The 21,538-nt window shown below is 34.1% G+C and overlaps 1 protein-coding gene across 1 annotated transcript in view; it reads right to left on the bottom strand.

The window, feature by feature from the left end:
* The window catches only part of DGKB (diacylglycerol kinase beta), a 389,503-nt gene extending 371,932 nt beyond the window's left edge, over positions 1 to 17,571 (bottom strand). Inside the window, exon 1 of the mRNA XM_064676145.1 lies at positions 17,489 to 17,571. The gene's annotated coding sequence lies outside the window, so the exon portion shown is untranslated. The remainder of the gene's footprint in view (positions 1 to 17,488) is intronic.
* Between the last annotated feature and the right edge of the window lie 3,967 nt (positions 17,572 to 21,538).

The raw sequence follows: 21,538 nt of genomic DNA, 5'->3' as shown, positions 1-21,538 counted from the left end.
TAAATTATGCTGCAGGATCTATTTTTAATTGCCCTGCCAAAATATGGAATGAGGTATTCTGTACCTCAGAACAGCAATCTCCTCTAAGTGAAAAACTAACCTTTAATTGTTCATCTGCATTATATTCTTAATTTTCAGCATAATCTTCATGATAGTTCTTTAAATTAGCATTATATCTGGTTTAAAATTTAAAAAAGTGGGAAGATTTGATATCTCCTCCCACCCCCAAACTGAGCACAGAATGCAATTGCAAGCATCTCACTGCTATTTCAAACACTGAGAATTGGTTTTGAAATTCAGTCACTCCTACATTCCACCATATTATTGAAATTATCACCATCTTCAATGGACTAGCAGCTATACTCCTTTATAGCAAATATAGATGTCTTTAAATGACTGCCCAAGACTCACCGTATATATTGAATCATATCACTCTTTAAGGGTAGTGTCAACCATCCCTAAACTTTAGATGGAAAAGGATCTGCTGTATGAAATTATCAGCTCATGGCATAAGTTTCTTTCCAATAGTCTCCCTAAGCTATAACTGTGCTGCGATAAGAAAAATATGCATCTGTGATCAGTTCAGAACTAAATGTGTATATGTATTGCTTTCCATTTTAGCAATTTAGTCTTCATCTCCTTTAATTCAGTGGTGTCAGCTCCAGATAAAGAGGACATTTATTGGTTTTCTGAACAGAAATCTTCCCATCTACAGGACAGCATTATGATTTCCAACACTGGCCTGCTTTGCAGGAATTATAGCATGTGTGAGATATTGTATCGGTGTTATGTCAGGGGACACCTGACACAGTTTCTATCCCTGGTTTCTTAAGAACAGTAACAATATTATAAATGCAAAGCATTTTCAAAAAACTTATGATCTTCAAATATAAAGAAACAATCTTAATCTCCACAATATTCTACACTAAGAAAATACCAGAATCCAAATCACAATCTAGAGGAATTTATACTGCCTTTGTCAAGCTGTCAAGAATTGATACATTCACTTCACTAAATCGACCTGGTTTTAAACTCGAGCACTGGACAATACAGTTTTTCACATGGTGAAACTTGTTTATATGAGGAATTCCAGTGACGTTAGTGAAACAGATCACATAAGAAAGTTCTCATCTGTGTAAATAGTTTTGCACAAAGCAGCCGTTGGCAAATTCATAACCCTTCTACCTTTTACTAAAAAGCAACAAAAAAGGCTTTGATTTTGGCACAAGGGAACCTCACCACAACAAGGTTGTCACATTTATAAGTATTGTTTAAACAGCTACTTGACATAAATAAGTGTGATATCAATCTGACTGTTAGAAATTCTTTTCATCACTTGTCTGCTTGACCTGAAGCCATTCACTTGCAATTTTCCTAACAGTCATTTATATTTCTACACACTGGGATAGCATTTAATGCATCTGAAATAAACTACACTACCATGTGTAAGTTTAAACTTTTGATAAGCATTTTTAAAATCTGTCTGCTAACCTTCCACAGCTAATGGTAAAATATAGAAAATGGCAGAGGGTGAATCATCTGATATTTTTCAGGATGGTATGAGCTGTCTTCACGAGTTGCATTTTTGAGTTGGTTGAATACAAGGAGGCTATGGTAGCATGTATTAAACACCAAACTTTTTAACATGTTATATAAATTGTGGGAATATGGCTACAGGGAAAGGAAAGAAAGGGGAGGGGAGGGGAACAGGAAGGGAGGGGAGGGGTATGGCATGATCTCAAATGGTCATAAAAGATCCCTCTTGAACTATTCACTACAAGATTTCATACAGAGGTATGGCCTTAACTCATAAAAACTCTATAACTTGCAAATGCTTACAGAAGTCAGCAACTTAAGAGTTTAAGCCTGATGTTGAAATTGAGTAACATTACAAGAAAAGTATGATTAATTATATTTGAAAATAGTTTCAGTTTCTCAGAAAAAATATTCAAAGTCATATGAAATTACTCTGGTTTTAAGCAGTAATTAAAATAATCTTTTTATTGCATTTTTAAGTAGTTCAGATTTGAATGCAAGAGATAATATATCATAGAACTTTAAGTAGTATTTAGGTCTGTCTGTGCCTTGAAACCTTTTGTAATTATTAATACAATATGAGAAACAAGTGTATCAGCCTATTTTCTCTGAATTCCAGTTGACTACCTGTAATCAAACAGTTTCCTTACAGTAGTGGAAAATACCTATATGTCAGGATTAACTTGATGACTCATATACTATGCAGTTATTTTAAAGACAATTGTTTCTGTAACTATAAGGGATGTCATAGTAAATATGCTAAACACCCTTTCTATAACCCATTGTCATCAATTAAAGATATAAATAAACTACAATAGGACTATGTCCTTCAGTTTAGTCTAAAATTTTACTCAGTAAGAGTGAATGCTTATGTATATCTATCTTTCAGCAAGCCTCAAACCCACAGTAAGTTTTTTTGCAAGCACTGCTGTAATGCTGGGTAAGAATAGCTGTCGAAATAAAGATCAGAGAATTAATTTATCCAAAATTTCTAGGGAGAGACAACTCACTGGAGTCTTCTCCACTGTTCTCTCTCTGAATAGAATTTACATATTATATCTATATCACATGATGACATAAACTGACAATTCTTTGTTAGATCAGGAATTTAAACTCAGGAATGGAAATGGTAATTCTTTACGACTCTGCATTTGACAAAGTTCATCCATATTTTACACAATCCCCTCAATCAAACCTCTGTTAAAAGCCTCTATAATTTCAACAGAAAGAAAGAAGCCATGTAGAAAGAATGGGATATCTACAATTGCACTCAACAACAAAGCTGACTCTACTGTTCGTCAGACAGGGCAAAACTGGCATTCATTTTTCATCTTGTAGAGTTCCCTGGTACTTAAAAAATAATAAGCATTGCTGTATAACTATATTTCATAATATGGATGTGGAGAAGTTTCCAAAATAATTGGAGCAAAAGTTACTGTAATACTGACATAATTTATTTTCCTTCCTTCCTCTAATTTTGTTTTTCCACACACACCGTAGTTACAGTGATGAGGGGAAATAGTCTACATAATACTATAAAAAACACAACAAATAAAACTTTTATAAAAACTAAAAAAAAATTCTTTCTCAAAACAGAGGGTAAATAAACAAATATGCTGACTTCATAGTTCTCAAAAATCAGCTTTTGAAAGGTGAAGCAATTAAATACCACAATTTAGGTTCTTCAGGATTGAGAATATTTTCTTTCTTATGCCTACCATCATTGGTGTACTTTATAACTGGTTAGCTAATTCAACCATTTTTTGTCTACAAAAGACTGTAGAGAGTGTCAAAACAATTTCTAAATAGGAGATGCTACCAAAAGAATTCTTGTTAGTTCTTTAGAATAATATTCAAACACAGAAGCAGAAGCAACTTTGGAATCTTTCAAAAGCATCTGTGGAGATGCCTTTGATGCTATCAACCACAAACTTAATCTATTTAAAAAAAAAAAACAAAAGTCTAACTACCTTCAGTTAGATAAAGAACAGAGAAATATTTAGTTGGTGATGCAAATGCTACTGGACACTGAACAGCAAAGTGCCACACTGATTCAGAAATTCTGAGGAAACATGAAGTTCATTTAGGCAAAGAAAACATTAGTATTCCATTGATAGTGTTTTCCTTCATTTCAGTGGTTTTGTCTGACAAGGCTTCAGACTGAATATGTCTCTCAGACCTGTCAACCCTGAAAAGCAGCTCCAGTGACAGGAATTATCAAAAATTGACTCTTCTATTATATGAGGGCCTTCTTTTCTCACTTTGACCGAAATGGTTTTATACCTGGATGATTTTAAACAGAATTCACTGTATAACATGCTTTTAGTGCTATTTAGAACATAGGATTCAGCTTTCTCTTTTACAAGGTGTACCTCTTGAATAACAATATACATTTCTTGCTGGGAGGACATAACCTAAGACAGAGTGTCTGCCAACATTAAAATCAAGGTGCTGTGATGCTCTTTGTGGCCTTTGAGCTGTTCTCCAGTGCTTTGCTCCTCTTTTTGTTGCCTCTTCATCTTTCTAACCTCTTTTGCCTTACACATTTTAACCTTTAGTATTTCTCAAAAGGAAGTTAGCATCGAGCATAAAATATTAAGTACCAGTAGTAAGATTAAAGCTCTTAAAGCATAAAGAGAGATGTTACAGAGCTACTGTTTCTCTATTCTGAGATCCAGAGGCAAGAGCCAGCTGAAGAAAATAGGTAGATTGAAGGAAATATAATGTCACACTTGTTTTGAACATTTCTTCCCCTTCACAAAACCAGTAAAAGTTACAACTTTTCCCAACCTTTATCCCACTGTTCCTCCTTGCAATAGGTGTTCAGGAACCTAGTTCTCCAGTGCCAGCAGCATTAACACTGCAAAGTGCAACTAAACAGTCTGTGCTCACTGTGTCTATCTCTCTGCTTGCTGCCAAGATCTGTAAAGAGGCAGATCCTCCTGCCTACTGTCTCAAGTACCAGGTGGTGGCTGATATAAGTCCTCCTTCTGAAATGACCCCCAGTATGCAGAGGTCACCTTTTGTGGGGACACACAATGAACTTATTTGAAAAGCAGCCCTATTTGGGCAATGGCAACTCTCTACACCGCATCTGAAACATTAGTGTAGCACAAAAAGTGGGCCAAACAGTACATCTTCATTTTTTATTTTTTGACACAAAAATTTTGAGGAAATCCCTTTGTTTAACTCTGCTTATACTTACAAGGACATGTAGCTGTTATAAACAGCTAAGTTATTTTGAGTATCAGCTTAATTTCTAGAAAAAAAATTTCAGGTAATGATTTTTTCTATTGCAAGATTTATTTAGATTCTTTTCCCCTGCTTCTAAGGGATATGTATTTGGAATGTTTCACATTTTTTCCAGGGACTACTTAGTTTGTTTCAGAGAATTATGAGCTAAACCAAAATTCACAACTAGAAAAACAACTGGTTTTACCACACTGAATTCAGCAACAGACATCTTAAATTCCACACACTTAAAGAACTCAAACGAAGACTCATGTCTTCCTTTTTCTTGCTCAATAGTATATTTAAATCAAAAAGAACAACATTTTTTACTTTACAATATCTGTTTAGTGCTAAGTACATCAGGCTCCTCTGTATGCCAGAAACAGTGATGTCATCTTTGTTTATTTGGAGTATACATACATACACATAAATGTATAAGTTTAAAAAGTCCCAGGCACATTCAAAGCAAACTATTATTTGCTGACTGGCAATAGCTTAAAAACATATTTCCAGAGGGAAAAAAAGCCTGTTCATTTATTATACCCTTTTATCCCTTAGCTGCAGATGGAGTGCAGGTCCAGAGAGCTTCATATTACTGAGGCTAACACACTATTTGGATTTAGAGCCCTTTAATTTTCTCTCATCAATATTTGGAGAAAAGTTGAATGCAGTGCTATGCAAGGATGAATAGTGAATCTAATTTCAGTTGATCTTTCATAGCTCTTTGTGTTTAATGAAATAGTTCACTTGTTAAAGCTACTGATGCACCAACACTATTGCAAATCTATCTGTTATGTTTGCTCTGTTTGTGAAAATCCTTTAAAACCTATGGGAATATTGATGAAGCTTGTCTAATTTATCCAGTTTAGATATGAATGTTCTATATAAATATTGAACTTGTTTCAACTCTTCAACAATATCCTTTCTGGAAATCAACACTCTTCTAATATAATGCTATTGCATCCTAGAGTTTTTGAAGATAAATTTTCAGTATATTTCTAGAGGTTTTTTTTTTTAACTGAAATACTGTAAGAAAATTTTGTAGATAATGTTTTGGATTACCTGTTATAAGCTACCATTACAACTATGCCTTGAAGAAGAATAAAACATTTAAAGCCAACTCTAAATATGACTAAGATTCTGCAGTCTTTCTTCCTGTAACCTTATGTTTTCTCTTTTCTAATTTACAGAATTTCTCTTTGAATAAATAATTTGATTAAAATTTATCAAGTATGTGATTGATTAACCTAAAATACCACCTAAAATACCACTGTGACAGATCTGAAATTCCTGTTAGAAAGTGTTTCTTACTCTTTATATATGATTAAATTTGCAATTCTGTGTACTCTAGGAGCATAAGGCGAGCCAAAAAACCAGAATCACAGAGTGGCTGAGACAGGGAGGCACCTCTGCACCTCTGAAGATCCTCTAGCTCAACATCCTGCTCAAACCTCAGTAAGCTACAACAGATTGCTCAAGGCTGCACCCAGTGGGGTTTTGGCTATCTGCAAGTATGGAGACTCCCCAGACTCTCTGGTCAAGCCGTATTGGGTTTGATTTACCCTTGCAGGAAAGAAGCACCTTAAACAGAATTTCTGATATTTTCATTGTGTCCATTGCACCTTCACGTAGAGGAAGTTAGGAGGGTTATTTCCTTAAGCACTTCAAGTCATATTACTGCCTTTTTGGAGCTTATTATCTCCATTGGCATCAGCCTAAAGCTGTTTAGGATCTAAACACTATGCAGTTAAGCCCCTTAGAGATGTACTGAGCATGCTCTGGCCTTGATGAAGTTACTTTACAACACTCAGCTAAGAAAATACATAAGGAGAGTTTAACTCTTCAGTCTTTCACAGCAGCTTAGCATTAAGAGAACTAACTTTCCTAAGAAAGAGAAGAGGATAAAAACCACCTTGATTTAAGGCAGACCACCCACTGTGCCATCACCAGCTGATTCTGTGTGAAAGTCCATTTTTTACCTTGCTTGGAGCTGAATCACAGTGCCACAAAAATAGGTAAGCATCTTCAATTTTTTTCCAAGAGAGAGATTCACTGAACATCACCATATCCTTGCTTAAAACCTGGGGTTTTTGTTTCCTTTTTTTTTTCTCTTTTGTACTGTTGGACATTTAATGTTATATCCATGGTGCATAATGGTTAAAATTCTAGGTAGCCGGCCTAGAACATCAGCAAGGTTTACAAACTGAACACTGTGCAGAATCCAGGCTGTTTACATCAATCCACATATTCTGTCATAATGAAATTAATATCAATTCAAAACATACGAGGGAAAACAACTGATGGGATCTGACAGCAGTGTCTATGATAAACACTGTTTTCTGAAGTTCACTCAAGTTTTGCTTACTTTAATTTTTCCATGCTTCATGATTTTAGCTGTCAAGATGTTAACTGTTCATGTTGGCAGACAGTAACACCTGAAGATATTTCAAAACCTGACTGTGAAGGAGGATGTCGCATGTTTTTCTTTCTCTGTGAATTAAAGACTTTTTTTGAGGTTTATTTTTATTATTTTACCTCAATGACTATTTGATCAACATAAGCTCTTAAGTAAAAATAAAATAAAGCAAGCATGCTCTTCCTTTTATTGATTTTATGAAACAAAAACCCCTCAAAACTTTAACCATCACTAAAATATAATCTTATGGAAGTCAATCAGATTTATTTTACTTTTCCTTTTAGATGGTTGACATTTTTTCAGTGCTGTGGTTTTATCATCACCTTTAAGATCCTATGTTTATTGAAGAGCCCATATACTGTGTGAAGATATTTTAATATTTGTACACAATTACAATACAATCAGAATTCAGCAAACTGAAGGATTTATATTTTCATGAACTTTAAAGTCCATAACTAAATTGTATATTTATATCTACTCAAGTTTCAGAGATTCCTACACCATTCTTTTACCACCATCATTCCTACAGAAAAATGAAGATTTCTTTAAGTCTAATAAAAAACATCAGGCTTCCCAAAATGATTGAACTATTTATGACTTCTAAAAATTAACCCATAACTGGAATATCCTTCAGTGGTCAGTATCCTCAAGCAATTTAATGTATATATATAAATTTTATATTCATATTCCTAAGATTTTAACAATTGTTAGGGCAAAGGTAGAAATAAAAATATACAGTAATACCTAGGGCAGCTTTCTCACAGAAAGCCACCTGTGTAGCCCCCAGCTACCAAAACCTGGCCATACAAACCAAATACAGCAGATTCTTATCTAGTAAAAATTTCCACTGTTATACTGGTATTTAGAAATTGTGCCATTTGAGTACCAGCCATTCAAAATTTTTTTTCTTATATCAGGGTTAATGCAACTTCATCAGCCTCATTCTCAAATATGTGAATTAGTTCTTTTTTTTTCTATGTTCTTCCATCTGATACTACTTTTACCCTTTTATTTTTTTGTGCACAAAAAATTGCAAAAACAAACTACACAAAAAAATTGTACACTATTTTGCACAAATTAACATCTCAATTTCCTTTAACCTTGATTTTTGAGCCTTCAAACTGAAATGCCATCAAGCATTTGTTTAATATCAGAGCCTCCTCTTTTTTCTCTGTGTCTCAGAGCATCAGGCAAGTCTTAAGGCTTCCTTTTATGAAGAAAAAATGAAAGGAACGTGAAAGTCATCATGTGTGCCATATTTTATTTTATACCGTATCTTTGTGGGTTCTTATAATCTGCAATGACAAACTTGGTTTTGTTTCCATGCAAGCTGTGGTTCAAATCTTCCACTTTTATTTTCACTTTGTTGCTGGGATTTTTGTCTAACAGCACAGAATTCTCATAACAGTTTTAGAGAAGATATATTGACCATGTCAGGGGTAGCCCAAATCTTTACGAAGTTTACTTTTCCCTTTTCTAACTGAATGGATATTTACTCATGCATATACATAAATAATTTCTACTTTAAATCCCCCTTCAAGTTTTTATTGACTACTTCATATTTTTGAGATACTTTAAAACCCTTCACCTTGAAGTCAAGATTATTTATTCAGTGCTTTAGCAGTGCATTTGTCTTTTTCAGAGGTGAAAAAGACTTTATTTTCCTAAGAGAGGTTTTTCCTGATCAGCTTATTTAGCCCAGCTGCATACCTTCACCCAGTTTTTGATATTTTATTTTAATCTCTAAACATCTACATTCTTTTGTCACTAAGAATGTATTACATGCCACATTAATATACATTCAACCCACTAATATTCTCTTCGCTTTTCTAGCAGAAGAGGGAAGCTCAGAACCTTTTGAAAGACGTGTCAGTTCAGAGAAGTCATACTCCAATCAAAACTCCCATCTCAAAGAAGGTTTTCCTTCAAATTTATTTTTTGATTTCTCTGAAATTTCACTAAATAACATTTTCAAAAGACAGCAAGATGCAGAGAGCATTGTAATCCCGTAATGTTTCCTAGATCCTTGCTTTTGCAGAGGTCTGCTTGAAACAAGCTCTGTCTGTGCACCCATTAAGTGCAACAAAGCTGCTCCAATGCAGCATGTCACTGGAGCTGCTACAGGCCTTTTTCCAGTCAGGCAGGAAAACACAGCCAATACTTGAAGTGACTGGATACTTCCTTAACACAGTACAGTTGTCCAAGAAGATTTTATGTGGTACCAGCCTAAAAGGTCAGGAAACCTTCCAGCAGTAATCCCCACAGCAAGCAGGAGAGATGCAGAACCAGATCAGAAGTCACCAGTATTTACAGGTTCCAAATAAAGACTTTAATGTATTTCACTATATCTTATAACTTCTTTGCCCACAAATTACATACAGAAAAAAATTAACCATTTTTTCATAGGAGTTGTGATGAACTACTTTGTTATGATAAACAGAGTCAGGACTACAACAAAATGCAAGTCTTATGGGAAAATGGCAAAGATTAACTCTTCTCAGTAATTTCATACATCAACTGTAATTAAACATAGGAAAAAATGGAAATGTTTGGCACGTAATTCCTAGACACCTGCATTAAGAATCCAGGTGTTTATTTAGCGTGACATTTAAAATATGCTAATATTAAATAAAGGCACTTAAATGTGTAAGATAATTGAATGTACTACAACATGATTTTCACATGTACATATAAATAGCATAAATTATAGAAAATATGTATCTACTTAGTTAAGAGACTGACAACAGCTCCCACCACATAGCTGTAATACAGGGTCAGAAAGACTAACATTGTGCTCCTGTGAGAGGGAAAGGACTGACCATGGGCGGGGCATGTTGCAACCTGATGGATCATAAGCTGAGTCATCCATTACTGACCACAGTGTGGATACCCTTAGTTCCTGATATAGTATGTTTAATATGGAAAACAAATAAAATGTGCTCATAATGAGTCTGCTATTAGCAATGAGGTAATTTAATAATGTGCTTGTGCACTGTTCAGTAATTCCCAGATTCTTGTTTTTAGATAACTAAGCTGAAATATATCACAGTAGAAATGTATTCAATGTAACAAAACTTCAGAAAGAAAAACGACAAAACCTCCATGGAAATTCAAGTTGAAAGAGGCTTTCTATTAACTAAAAAAAAAAAGTCAATTAAATTATGGCTTTTTTCTGCAACAACTCTATGAGAATATTTTCACAAATAAAAAAAATAAAAAAAATTACATATAACTTCTATTTTAAAAAATTCTCCTTAGCAATTCACAGAAATTGGTAAAGAGGACTGAACATGGGAGAAGTTCTAGTAGCCTACCTGGCTAGCAATCTCATTTTTAAGCAAAAATCTCTCAAAGTTCATTCATAAAATTAATTAAAAATTTAATTCACATTTACAGCAATTAGGGTATCCAAAGACCTTTGTATCTACTTGAGAAGAAAACTGAGAGATAGTACAGTAAACATAGTCTTTCATTATTTATTTGTTATCAAAATAAGTCATTGATGAAACTGGTGAAATTATAGTATTTCAATAAACAGAAAAAAAAACATCCAAATGACCCAAATAAAAAAACCCACATTGCTGACAATATAGAAAACATTATAAATGTTCCCTTTAAAATAATATTTTCTATCATAAATGCTAAATATTTTATACCTATTCCTACTTTACTTCCTTTATAGCAAGACTATAGTCAAAATTTTAATCTAAGAATCAGCTCACCCCATATGGCTGGTGATAGTTTTGGAAGTAAATTTCCTAAAATCTTATCTGGAATGTTTCACATCTGCTTTGGGTCTTTCACTCCATTGTTAATTTTTGCTTTCCCAGTTTTCCAGGTCATAAAATTGATATAATGTTTAGCTACAAACTAGAGGTGAAAAACTAATTAGTGCTTACACAGAGCTTTAAACATGCAAAGTGCCACATAAATTTTAAGTTCTCAGAGAACTTCAAAATACATTTTTCATAACTATTATTTAAAAATTATATTGGTCTTGTAGCTTTCTTTAAAGTGGGATATATACTGGGTTAAAATACCTTTGATAAGTACATATCTCTAATAAGACAACAGTATCAGGAAACCAGTGTTGGCAGGACTGATCTGTGGAAAGGCTCTCTATCAGATTCTTACCTATGTCATGTCTGACTATATGTGGCACATTTTGCACTGATTCATCAGTAACAATATAGCATACATCAATCATTATTTTTTAGATTTGGAGGGGACACAAATATTTGGGAAAAGCTGCTGCCTATATGCAGTGAGATAAGAGGAACAAGATTATTCAAACAATAAAAGGGCTTATTTGTTTTCTTTGTTTTATTTATTAATGCCTTTATATCTAGTGTCAGTTTTACTGATGTTACCCGCATTTTTTCTCTGAAGAAAGGAGATTGGGTGATGTGATTTATACACAAAAAATACTGTGCTACAGAAATAATTATTCAAATCTGACTGAGAAACTTTTTCACACCCTTCACAAACACCACTGGCAAGAGAAACCATTAAGATGCCTATATTTTGGATGAGGCTGTACACAAGCAAAGGCTACCACACCAAAGGGCTGAGGAACAGATACACAGTGAAAGTGTCAAACATTATCTCAAACCTTAACTGATCCTTGCAATGACAATGCTTTACAGGCTTTGAGTCAGAAGAAATAAATGAACTGTAAAAAGCAGAGAAGCAGATCACTAATATAACTATTGCCCATTTGTTTTCAGACTTTCCAGTAATTACTAATGCACCAATATCTGGAATAATAATTCTTCCCGTACAAGGAAAAAATGTTTAACAATAATATGTATCCGCATTCTGATAAGTGCAAAGTTCATTGGGATCCTTTTCTTGATCCCATCTGTATGTACTGCCCAGAATGCAGCAGCAGCCTCAATATTCCTGCAGCACACAAAGCACACAACATTTGCGTCACCAAGGCCTTTGTTGGTAACCAGAACAACAGAAAATGTATCCATTATTTCTGATTTTTCAGATTTTCTATTACACATAGCACAGGTTTCATTGAAACGTGGTATTCATAATAAAAATGCTCAGTTTTACTTGCCTCCATCTCATCACAGAGGAGATGTCAGATCAAAAAAGAATATACTAGAACAATGAAAAAATACTTTCCCTTTTAGCCACTCAACTATTTCAGAAGACTAGGACACTGGAAGCAATCTGCTATCTGTAAAAGAAACATGGTCACATTCCTTTCTCAACTACTTCTCTAAAAAGGTGCAGATTTGTATGAAGAATCCAACATGTTAAAAGAATCTACTCCAGAGCTGAGTGGGAAATTGAAATAGAGGATCATCTTCCTGTTTATTTTTGAAGAGGCAGTCATGGAAGGGTATTAAAAGCAATCTGAAAGGAACTTGCAATTGTCCCTTTGTGGATGATGGTTATGTGAGGATTGATCTGAGGTAATGCCAAAATGCGATTAATTTAAAGTTGAAGTTGCTACTGTAAAAAATTAAACTCTTTAAAAAGTAAAACTGTTATTCTAAATAAACCCTCAGCATCAATAAGCATAAAAATAGCCACATAAAGAAAATATACATATATAAGTAATTCACAGTCAGAGAGATACATATGATACGAAAGTTTAAATATTTCAAGCTCCTCAACAAAAAAAGTCAAACCCACAAAAGAAACAAACAAAAAACCCAACTAACACCCCAAAAGACCAAAAGAAAACCCCCACTTACTATAACCTGATGCTCAGACTGAATTCTTCATAACATGCATATTACTGCTTGCAACAGTACCTACAGGATCTGTATGATGTCTTTGCTTAAAACTTGGTATTTGGTGGTTTTGCATATATTCAGGATTCACTAATTCCCCTGAAGAGTTAAAGAAATAATGGAATCAGTGTCATTCCCTCATGTGTGTTCATTAATCATTCATGATTAAAAGCAGTAAATCATCTGTTCTGAGTGGAACACAAACCACCATTCAGAATATACTCAGCAGGTAAAAATGCTTACTTTTAGAGTGGCGCTGTTCAGAATTATACTGTTTTACAGATTTATACCTCTTAATATGAATTTGAAAATACGCAATCTAAACCTGTGTTTGTTCTAAATCTTTTACAAACTCTGGCTCCCATAACAGTTAGTGGTCTAGCAAAATTCCCAATGAGAGATTCTACATTTCCAGTTTTTTTGTCCTAAGACATAATAAGTTTCTCCAACACATTTCTTTATTGCAAAATAGACTATTTTGTCTCATAATGAAAGAAGCATTTGATCACCATGATATTTAAATAATAACCTTTATTTTATGGGAGAGTGTTAAATATTTTCTTCAAATTTTCATGATCAGTCAAATTTTTCAAATCTATCATTCTTCTTGCTCTACTGGGGACTCCAGTTTGTCTTTCTGAAAAAAAATGTGGTGGTCATACAGTAGGTATTCTCATGTAAGAGTAATAATAAATTTTAAAAACTTGAAAAATTTTAAAAAAGTCTACTGAAATTAAGATGGCAGCATTTCAAAAGATTTCTAGTATTCCATGTAGAACAACAACAACAAAAAAACCAGCACCAAAACCAAAATCCCTTAAGCTCTCAGTTTATAGCTTAAAGTTAAAAAATACTCAGTAATTGTGGTTTTATTTTTTAAGAACTCTACAGAATGACATCCCTGGAAAAACTGAGGAAATGGAGAATAATTTTATTCTAAACAATGCAAAATCATCTTAAATTGAAACACTAATGAAGGAATTAGCTTCACATCTGTCTTATATTCTAAAAGCTAATAAGAGCTGATATTAATTAGTCTGATTATTAATGCTTTCTGTGTTGTTTATGGAATATTTTTCATTAAGATAATATAATATACAACCATAAAGTACTTCAGAGTGAATACTGACTACAACTTGGTTTTAGATTTTCCAAAACAGGTTACTGCTTATGCTACTATAAATTGATAGGATTAATTGGTTAAATCTGGGTCTGAAAATGCTGGGGTTTTCTACTTTTCATATAATTTTTTTTTGCAAATATTTATTCTTTTCTAAAGTACTGAAGGTTCCAGTATCAAAACCATAAAAATATTATAAGCACTAATAGCATTTAAAACAGGCACAGAATCTGAGATGCATATAACACAGTCATTTCACTAAGGTAATTAATTCTCTAAATTTTTCAAAAATCAGAATTTACACTTGCACATGAAATACATTATTTTCTTAATTTTATTGATCATGACAAAGCTAATAAATTATCTTTCTAGTGGTCAGATAATGAAGCAAGTTTAAAAAAGCATTTAAATTTTAATAATAAGGTCTCAATCTCACTGCCTGGCTGTAGAAACCAGATGTGATTTGTCAAACTTTATATAATAAAGCAACATCAGAGTTAAACTAACCTTCATCAGAAGTAAAATCATGGAGTAATAGTATCAGCTCTGGATTTCTCAACAATATGGTCAAAACTAAATTTTCTTGTGCAAAGGACACAAGGCTGAGAGTTGAACAGGGTTCAAGAAACAGGCTGTAGCTAGGATGGAGCCCAGGGAAATTGGACTTGTACCTTTCTGAAGCCAGCAAGGAAGCACAGAGAAGATGGCAACTTGTGCTATCAGATGGAGCAGCAGTCTCTCTGCCCTTGCCAATGTACCCCCCCAGCCTCTGCTGGCTGCAGCAGGTTTTTCACAGAACCACAGAATCATTTAGGTTGGAAAAGACCTCTAAGATCATTGAGTCCAACCTTTGACTAATCACTGCCTTGTGGCACGTAGACCTACGTGGCACTAAGTGCCAAGTCCAGTCATTTCTTTTACACTTCCAGGGATGGTGAGTTCACCACCTCTCTAGACCCTTCACCAGCTTTGTTGCCCTTCTCTGGTCTCACACCAGCACCTCGATATCTTTCTTGGAGTGAAGGGTCAAGAACTGGACACAGTACTCGAGGTGTGGCCTAATCAGTGCTGAGGACAGAGGGCCAATCACTTCTCTGGTCCCACTGGCCCCACATTATTTTTGGATAGCCTGGATACCATTGGTCTTCTTGGCCACCTGAGCACACAGCTGGCTCATGTTCAGTCAGCTGTTGACCAGCATCCCCAAGTCCACTTCCACTGGGCCACTTTCCAGACACTCTTCCCCAGTCCTGTAGTACCGCATGAGGTTGTCATGATCCAGGTGCAGGATCCGACACTTGGCCTTGTTGAACCTCATACAATTGGCCTCAGCTCATTGATCCAGCCTGTCTAGGTACCTCTGCAGAGCCTTGCTGCCCTCCAGCAGATCAACACTCCCACCCAACTTGGTATCATTTCCAAACTTACACGTCCAGGTCATTAATAGAGATATTGAACAGAACTGGGCTCAATACTGAGCCCTGGGGAGCCCCCGCTAGTGACCATCTGCCAACTGGATGTGGCACAATTCACCACCACTCTCTGGCCCCTGCCATCCAGCCAGTTTTTAACCCAGGTTCCTCTATGGAAAAAGCCATCTCTTTCAATCTAATGCTCTGGTGTCTTCCTATCTCACCTGTCCCTAGGATTCACCCACAGAGCAACTAGTCACCGTCTGCTCTTAAGGGTAAGATTTTTCAGCTAAAGGTGAGCATTGAGTGCATTCGGGAAGAGGAAGAGTTTTATTGTAACTCATTTCTAGACAGACATCTTTAGAGTGATCTGACATGGTACACAGTGAAAGAGAGCCAATGGACCACACCATATACCTTTGTTATTGCTACTTTTTCCCTTTATACAAAGGTTGTGTGTTCGTATGACTCCATTTAACTAATTGAAATTGTGGTGTGAAAATTTACATTTCTTCAACCTGCATGTACAAGAGAACTTTCATTCAAGCTTAGAATGCTTTTAAAGTAAGTAATCTAACATGTTATGATGGAGAAAACTTAAATGCTCTTAAATTACTGGGAAGAAGGCAGCTAACCCACTCAGGACCTCATCCTTTTTGATAGGTATACAGGAGGGAAATTTTTGTTAGATTGGTTGGTTTTGTTTGTTTTTTTAAGATAATGTGCATTGGACTCCACAACATAACAGGAATTTTTCAAGCCTATATTTAGAGGAGATAGAACTTGCTCTGATTCTTTGATCTCAGTATATTAAGCACTGATGGTGCAATGACTACTGCTCTAATAGTTTTTCCCCTCAGATGGGATTGCTTTTAAACTCCTGAATACTTATGCCTGTCCTCAAACTCTATATGCACAAATCTTGCCTCAGCATTGTATTTTCTTAGTTATGTCTCAGCAAAATATATTCGCTAAATAATAACTTTTTGGTTTATCCAGTGTTTCAATTAAATTAGTTTTACTTGGTGAATAATTAAAGAACAGAACAATATATTAATGTAAAAAGGAAACTTATAAAGTCATTGTTGTTTTCATTAATGTTTGAATGCTGTATTTGATAAATGACTAAAATTCTCTTTTGAAATAATGATCATTTTAAGATAACTATATTTGGATGTGTTTAGAAATCAACACCAAAAAATTTTTTTAACTAAAATCAAGATTAAGAGAGCCAGAGCTTAATAAATCTGCTCGCTTAGGCTTGCACAGTTAAAAGACAGCAAGCAAACATGCAAAGGATTCCTCATATGAGTTTTTGGTCCACTTAGGATTTACTAGGAATTCAAATACCTCTGGGAAAAATTTATCTAGGTGTATTTCCATGCTGATATCATGTTGGTACTCTGTTTCTAAAGAGCTAATATATTAAAAAAAAAAAAAAAAAAAAAAAGCACTATTCTTAATGAACAGATTTTCAACAAAAAGTAACATGTAGATTACCAAACACAGAAAATACTGTTAATATTGTGGTATTTCTAGAGACTGCAATTTTCTGAAGTTATGAGACGTCAGTTGACACCAGTGCAGTACCTTTTATGTGGGGAGACACAAACATTTAAATCTGAGACGATAGAGATCAGGAGAAAATAAACTAGATCTGTGGATAGTAAAATATGGTTAAAAAAAAGAAGAAAGTGTAGTACATCATGGATTCTGTGGCTTAATCAAAAGCCACAGACCAAAAATAGATAAAGATGGAGAGATTGTTTTAATTAAAAGGACAGAAAGAATCACATATGGAAAAAAGCCCCATCCTCTTAAAAGTTACATCATACACACTGTACTTCCAAATGTTTCTTACATCCTCAGACATAAAGTCCTGCAACACTTTTGAGAAATATGTCAAAACATTAGTTTTCCACATACAAATGTTTATGTTTCAGATAATGCAATTTTTTTTCTCCTTGTTTTTACTAGATGAAAAGTAAAAGCATATTGTATTTGAATGCATTGCTCTTACCTGTCTTGAAAAGCTATCTTGTCACTTGTTCAAGAAATTTCATTCGATGTCTATAACAAATCGTCTCACCCTAAATGGAACCCTGTGCTAGGGGAGAGGTTCTCATTTCAATTACTGTTTATAAAAAAAAAAATAGATGAAAGATCTTTTTACAAGGTAGCCTAGAGTGTCTAGTTCTTGTCACAATGTTGTCATAGTGACAATGACATCAACATACTTCATGACAATCAGTACAGCAATTTTTCTGGAAAAAACATCAGCTTTGATTCCTGAGTGTATTTTTTATTGATTTCCTTTTCCAATGTCATTAGATTTTTTTTTTTGCATTATTCTTTAATTCAAATGTGACTGCACTAATTCTTTTGGTTGTAAGCAGCCTTGTTAAAACAAAAAATGAATTACTTTTAAAAAATGTTTTCTGATGTTAATACTCACAACTAGCAATAGCTTGAATCTTGAACCAGATCACCTGTTTGTTCCTGTTTATTCAACACATTAAATGGAAATTAACCCAATACACCTCTCCAGTTTATAAACAAAAAGGAAATATCATTGTACCAATACACAATTCCAATATATTCCCATATCTTGAACATTTGATGTGTTTGTAATTGTAAGTATCTGAAATAACAGCCACAGTAGAATAAAGAGAAATACAGAGAAGTGGAATGACTTTCATAAACAATTTCCAGCCCCTTAATATTAGCCACATTAGGTCGGCAGTTTGGGTTAGTCGTCTGTACTTCACACAACCTGCCAAAGCAATTCACTCTGCTGTGTGAACATCTTTGTTAACTGAGATCACTCATCCTCTAAAGGTGCCTCACTCTCCCACCCATTAACTACCATATACGTTACTGATGTCTACCATAATCTACAGTTATTTCAAACTAAACACATTGGTTGGCCTGGGTCTCCTAAAAGGCTCATCCTCTTATACATAAATATGAATTCATATATGCTATATCTAATCAAGTTATGAGGTAGTAGATTTAGGGGAAAAAAGTTGCTACTATCTATATTAGCCAAATATCTATAATCAAAGACTTTGTAATCAAAAAAGCTTGTGAAACTCAGAATATAAGCCAGCTCACAAAGGAACAAGGTTCATCAATAGCTATTCCCAAATGGTCAAACCACAGCCTTTGTCTCAGGATGTCCCTAAATAAATATACATTGAACACATTGACTTGCAATGCTTAGATTGCCACATTTTATTTTAAGATTATACTCAGCAGAAAGGCTATCTTTTATTTTGAAATACAATTACTGTAGTACTTGATAAACAAGACTTAGGCTCTTTGCTATCAGCAGCAGTTAATGGGAGGCCTGACTGCCTCAGGCATTTTATGACTATCCCTGAATGATTATATTATAGGCTTTGAAAAGTTTGACCAGAACTGTATTATAAAGGATGAGCAATAGATGAGAGAGTCTTTTGTCCTGTGCTTGGTACTTGGCACGAAGTCAGGTATATTTATATCATAGTACGCATATATTTAAGTAGAAAAACAACCTCACTGATTTAACCACACAAATGGGGAATAAATTAGACTCTAGTCTACAGTGTACAACTCAAAACAAAAAAAGCATGTTTTAGTTCCTTATAAAGTAAACATAAGGGAGAAAAAACATTATTTAACAGTTTTAAAACTACTAAATCACAAAATATTGTTGATTATTAGTATTACAAATATTGGAATATTTTTGTAGTTATTTTTAAAGTTGTTCTTCATAACTGATACCTTTATTAGTGGATTACTCATCCAAAAGGCCAACAGAGAGACAGCATCTACCAGCTGCTTCTCTTAATCATCTGACAGTGAATTCTTCATTGTTATCACTATATAACATGTTATGCTTTTATAGAATAGTACAAGGTAGAGGCTCAGTACTGACCCAAAATAATTCCTTGATTGACTGCTTTAAAGTTAAATGATCTTATTTAAACACCATGGTGATATTTGAAACAATTTTTCTTCAAAGTAATAAGAACAGCTGTGAAAATAAAAGGAACTTTAAAAATACAAGAAATCTAAAGCCAGAAGTTCCCTGAGTTTTCACTGATACCTTAATATTTAAACCTTTAGCTTGTCTTCCTCACTGAAACCACTTACTTTATACATAACAAGCACATCTAAATGGATTTTGTTCAGAATTAATCATATTAGTGAAAACACAAGAAAATATTATTTCAAGAGTACATAGAAATAGCAGACAGCAAGCCTTCTAGCTGACTGACCAATGCAGGGAAAAAACCCAACACTTTATAAAACATAGTCACAACTTAGCCTAGCATTCAGGTTAGTTAAGCAAGGTAGTAAAGCAAAAAAATCCAGCAGCTCAGAAATACATATGGTACCTTTCATTACGTTAAAACAACAAGTGCCTAACTCTTCGTCACAGTGGATGTTTCAGCTCTTTCTTTCCATATGGTTAGTTTGGGTATCACTATTTTAAATTAAGATCATGGTGAAGTTTTAATACGACAACAAGTGTGATGGAACAGACCTTCAATTCTCAACTTAATCGTAGAGCAGTCCTCCTACTAGTTCTGGTTTGGGATAATCTTAATTATTTTTGGGATAAAGAAAAAGATACTTATCCCAGGTTTATGAACTCTAATTATAAAACACTAAAATGTAAATACCTGGAAAAAAATCCCCTTGAAGATCACTAACATGATGTAGTTTTGCGATAAATTAACGTGTAATGATAATATATATAATTTTAGTTTACTTGAGTTAAAAAAGAAAAAAGAAAATAAATCTTCACATTAAACAGTGCATTCAGGCTACTTTTGTGTTATTAATTCAACTTGGGTTTAAATTCATGATTTTACAAGCTGACATTTGTGAATGGGTATATATTTTACTTGTATAAAGTGACTGTATTTGCAAATAATAAAGTTAGAACATTTCTTAAGTGATATATATAATGAACCTAAATAACAGATTCTGTAATATGGAATGATGAATCATGGCAGAGGATGTCCCTGCTTTCCTAGATACTCACAATCTCTATAATTAAAGAATTGACAGAGAACATGAAATGTTTTCTTCATGGCCTTTTATTGAGTGAAAACTCCTTTACTTCATGGCCCTGTAATTTTTATGAAATATTAATAATAAAATATCATATAAAAAACACAAAAAAAGTTGCTATTATTGCAAACGTTAGCTCTGAAATAAATTGATCAAAACAGGTCCAGCTAAGAAATCTCAGCAGGCAGAAAGAAATGGTATAGGAAAACAAATGAAGAAATCACAGTAGAAGTTCTGTTTAATTGAAATTTCCCCATCGATCTGATATCATTGCACATCATTGATCCCTAAGAATGTGAATTTACAGTCATCTAATACTGGAAATTGATATTTTTATTATTATTATTTTACACTGTAGTTATAAATCCACTGTGCTAAACTGTGGGTAGCGTACTGTAGAAGAGAAGCTATCTGCCAGGGGTTTATAATAGCTATCAGGGGTTGGTTTTTTTATTTTTAAAAGTTGAAATTGCTCTTGTCTTCTTGCTCACTGCAAAACACATGAATAAAAAATAAAATGCTTACTGTACCGTGGTTTATTTCAACAGTGAGGACATATATAGAACAGCTAGAATTAATTTATTTTAGAGAAACTCCTTACTAACCCATGGCAAAATAGTTCACATACGATAGTCTGCACAACTGTTGTTGATAAGGGAGCTGATCAGCGTCTCTCAGCAGTTTCCCAAATATCACACTATAAGAAACAATATTTACAACGTCAATATAGCTTCTTTAAAATTCACTACTTTTATATGTTAGTTATATAACCTGATTTAGATTGTTCCTTGTAGTGAACCTCTGTCCACAACATTGCATGATAAATGTGACTGACTTACATGTAGTTTTTAAAAGACATTATCTCTTCCTGAAGCTCAGTGAAGATACACAGGTGTCTTCAAATCCCTGTGTTACCTCCCAGAGGTCTCTGACACCAATCAGCTAGCTTGTACTTGAATTCAACATCTCTTCTTTACATTTAGTTACGTACATAATAAGAGCGAAT

Source organism: Pseudopipra pipra, chromosome 1 (genome assembly GCF_036250125.1).
Source record: "Pseudopipra pipra isolate bDixPip1 chromosome 1, bDixPip1.hap1, whole genome shotgun sequence".
Taxonomy (NCBI): Eukaryota; Metazoa; Chordata; class Aves; order Passeriformes; family Pipridae; genus Pseudopipra; species Pseudopipra pipra.
Note: the sequence above shows the minus strand (reverse complement) of the source record. Positions and strands in the feature narration are given on the sequence as shown.